The sequence below is a fragment of the Rhinopithecus bieti genome, unplaced genomic scaffold (assembly GCF_001698545.2).
Source record: "Rhinopithecus bieti isolate Rb0 unplaced genomic scaffold, ASM169854v2 scaffold_252, whole genome shotgun sequence".
NCBI lineage: Eukaryota > Metazoa > Chordata > Mammalia > Primates > Cercopithecidae > Rhinopithecus > Rhinopithecus bieti.
In genome coordinates, this window is record NW_016802950.1 from 73,968 (window position 1) to 78,335 (window position 4,368).

The following is a 4,368-nucleotide window of genomic DNA, read 5'->3' on the forward strand; positions in this document are numbered from 1 at the left end:
AAAAAAAAAAAAAAAAAAAAAAAGTACCAAACTTGTGTTATCATTCTGTTCCCACCAGGGATGGGCTTGTAAAGGATTGTGTAAAGGGGACCGATACGTAGAGCAAATTACATAGTTTATGTACCTGGATACATCGGTGAGTTACAATGCATTGCCCTGTATTCCAGAACTCTAGCTAGAGTCAAACAGCTTGTTAAACCTACATTGGTCACTCTTCTGTGAAAGGAACCATATCAGGCATACCAAACCTGTACTACATACCCTGCTTGCCCTTTTGCTGCTGCTCAAATTCAAACTGTGTTAAGGTGCTCCCACTGATTTTCCTCACATTGATAGACTGAAGGAAAGAAAAGAAAGCAGATGAAACTTAACAAAATCAGTTTGTGTAACTTACAGAGCGTATCTGCCAATAAAATGTTATTTGTAATTTAGAGTTTATAATAATTTGGACCCAGCATTACTATTTTTAAAATATTCTTAAATTTTTTGGTGTATATTTATGAGGTACAATGTGATATTTTGATTGTGTATTCATAAAAGAATGATTAAGTCAAGCTGATTAATATATCCATTGTTTCACATACCTTTTTTTTTTTTGTGGTGAGAGCATTTGAAATCTACTGTCTTGGTAATTTTCAAGCATATTTTAGCACATTATTATTAACTATAACCGTCATGCTGTACAATAGATCTCTAGAACTTATTTCTCTTTTCCAACTGAAACTTTGTGTGTGTGTGTGTGTGTGTGTGTGTGTGTGTGTGTTTTAATGGAGTATCTATTGCCCAGGCTGGAGTGCAGTGGCATGATTTCAGCTCACTGCAACCTCCACCTCCCAGGTTCAAGCAATTCTCCTGCCTCAGCCTCCCTAGTAGTTGGGATTACAGGCACCTGCCACCATGCCTGGTTAATTTTTTTTTTGTATTTTTAGTGGAGACTCGGTTTCACTATGTTGGCCAGGCTGGTCTCAAACTCCTGACCTCAAGTAATTTACCTGCGTGGCCTCCCAAAGTGCTGGGAGTACAGGCCTGAGCCACCACGCCCAGCCTGAAACTTTTTGTTCTTTAACCAACATCTCCCCATCATGCGCTCCACCCCAGTCCCTGGTAATCACTATTCTACTCTACTTCAATGAGTTCAACTATTTTAGATTATACATATAAGTGAGAGTGGTGTGACCATGGCCCCCTGCAGCCTCAACCTCCCAGGCTCAAGTGATCCTCCCACTTCAGCCTCCTGAGTAGCCGGGACTACAGGTGTGTGCACCATGCCTGGTTAATTTTTAAATATTTTTGTATAGGTGGGGTCTTGCTATGTTGCCCAAGCTGGTCTGGAACTCCTGGACTCAAGCAATCGTCCCACCTCAGCCTCCCAAAGTGCTGATATTACAGGCATGAGTCACCATACCTGGCTGAGAAATGATTACATTTCTTGTTGAAAATGGAATGCCAATATTTATAATGTGCTGGCATGTAATGTAGTTAATTATGGAAAAATCTCATTAATATTTTACATTAATATGTACTATCATTTGTATCTTACCTTCTTAATGATGTACCTGTAGGTAGAAAAAAAGTATTTTGAAAATACTTAAAATGTGCTATTTTCACCAGACCAGACTGGCTTTTCTTCCTAGTTATTATAATGTAGTGAATCCATGTACGTATAGATTCACATATCCTCTTAGGAAAGGGTAGGATTTGCGTACATGGTGTTCAAACGTGCTTAACTCTAAGCACATTATATGACATCACAAAAATGACTTTATACAATGTATCCAAGATAAAGAGTGTCCTCATAAGAAGAGTAAGGAAACTGAGGGAGATCTGCTGCTCCCTTTAGAGCCGGCAAGCAGGAACGTTTAAGTGTGCCCACAGCCACCCCTTCCCTTAGGTGCTCTGTCCCAGGGAGATGGGAGTTTTATTCATAAGCCCCTGACTGGGGCTGCTGCCTTTCTTTCAGAGATGCCCTGCCCAGAGAGGAGGAATCTAGAGAGGCAGTCTGGCTACAGAGGCTTTGCTGCCCTGCGGTGAACTCCGTCCAGTGCGAACTTCCAGACAGCTTTGTTTACACTGTGAGGGGAAAACCACCTACTCAAGTCTCAGTAATGGCAGACGCCCCTCCTCCCACCAGGCTGGAGTGTCCCAGGTCGACTTCAGACTGCTGTGCTTGCAGTGAGAATTTCAAGCCAGTGGAGCTTAGCTAGTTGGGCTCCATGGGGGTGGGATCTGCTGAGCAAGACCAATTGGCTCCCTGGATTCAGCCCCCTTTCCAAGGGAGTGAACCGTTCTGTCTCGCTGGCATTCCAAGTGCCACAGGGGTATAAAAAAAAACTCCTGCAGCTAGCTCAGTGTCTGCCCAAATGGTCACTCAGTTTTGTGCTTGAAACCAGGGCCCTGGTGGTGTAGGCATCCAAGGGAATCTCCTGGTCTGTGAGTTGCGAAGACTGTGGGAAAAACGTAGTATCTGGGCCAGATAGCACGGTCCCTCACGGCACAGTTCCTCATGGCTTCCCTTGGCTAGGGGAAGGAGTTTCACAATCCCCTGTGCTTCCTGGGTAAGGTGACACCCCCTGCCGCTTTGGTTCGCCCTCTGTGGGCTGCACCCACTATCTAACCAGTCCCAGTGAGATGAACCAGGTACCTCAGTTGGAAATGCAGAAATCACCCGCCTTGTGCATTGGTCTTGCTGGGAGATGCAGACTAGAGCTGTTCTTGTTCGGCCATCTTGCCCGGGAATCCTTCTCTTTAGTCTTAAAATGCAACCTTGAAACAAACTAGAGAAACCTTTTATTTGCCCTTAGTCTTAGAATATAGCCTTAAAATGTACTTTGAAACTCTGTCTGCTTTCCTTTCCCAGGAGACACCCTTATCTAACTGTATGTTTGTTGAGAAATTCCAGGGGCTAATTTTAAAACAAACCAGGCATGGAGACACAGCTGCAGAATTCTCTTCCATTTAGAGATTACCTCAAGATGGGAAATCTACAGCCCAGTCACAACTTAGATAGGGCCAACCAGCACTCCAGGTGGATAATAACTCACAATAGCCATCGGAACAATACAGAACAACACAGACCTTGAACCCTGCACAACTCCTGCATGCCTTCCATACCACATTTCCCTTCTTAAAACCCTGCCCTCAGCCCAAAACTTGGAGATGATTTCTTTGAGGCTTAGGCCTGGCCATCTCCCAACTGCTAGCATTTGATAAATAAAGGTACTTTGCTTTCACCACATCTCGCTTCTCATGTTTTGACTTCTGAACAGTGATCAACTGGCCTTGCCTTCAGTTACAGAATTACACTAGACGGGGCATACTAAGAGGTGGAGATCACTGTAGGCCATCTTAGAAGCTGCATATCACACCAGCACTTTGCATGACTCTCAAGCATAGTCCAAAGTGACCAGTCTAGAATTTCTCGGTAATTAAACTAGAATTTCTCTGTGTAAACACATATTGTTTTATGTTTAAAATTACATGTAAATGTTTGTGTGGTACTCCAAGTATAGATACATTTGTATAAAACTAATGCTTTCCCCCAAATCTTTAAGTACAATTGAGGTTCCAGGAAGGTGTTTATTTTATGGCATCATGGGCACATTGCATCTTTCTACCTCAGTGCTAAGGGTTACTAGTTTGAGAGGGTCTGGATTATTTTGAAGCTCATCAGGGTCTTCTTGTCAGGGCTGAATTTTCATCTCCTCTAAATTCATTTGCCCTATTTAAAATTCTCCCATTAACCATAATCTTTTGTTTAATCCCAGCATTCTGTATTATATAGAAGTTAAACTTTTCTTTCTGATGAATGGGAATATTTTAAACTATATTCAGAAGTTGAACGCTTAGTCTCTGCTCAACTTTCAAACAGAGCTGATTTTATTTATCAGGCCAAAGATTTATCAGCCATTTATTTATCTGTACTCGACTTTGCAACAGATTAGGTGGCAACCTCTGGGTATGAAATTTCTCCTCTATTTTGTTTAGAAGGAGAAACTTCAAAGGAAGGGAAATTTTAAATTTCCTATGGAAAATTAGAGGGCTATGCAAAGGCTGTCTGTCAGGGAATGTGTAAACTATTATCACAGTATTGCTTTCAATTTCTACGTACATAAATGTTTCTGTTATTATACTTTTATTATACTAGTGACCCTCAAGAATTTTCTGATAAAGAAACTCTGATAAACTATGTTTTATGGTGGGTAAGGGAAGATTCTATATGTTAGTTTTCTTTTCTCATTAACATGCGTATTTCATAATATTAAGTTTTATTTTCTGTGGATAAACCACTAGTCTGATCTCTTTGGGACCTGTGCTAGAATTGAAGGAACCTTATTTTGCTAATATATATTTGCCAAAAAAAAAAAAAGA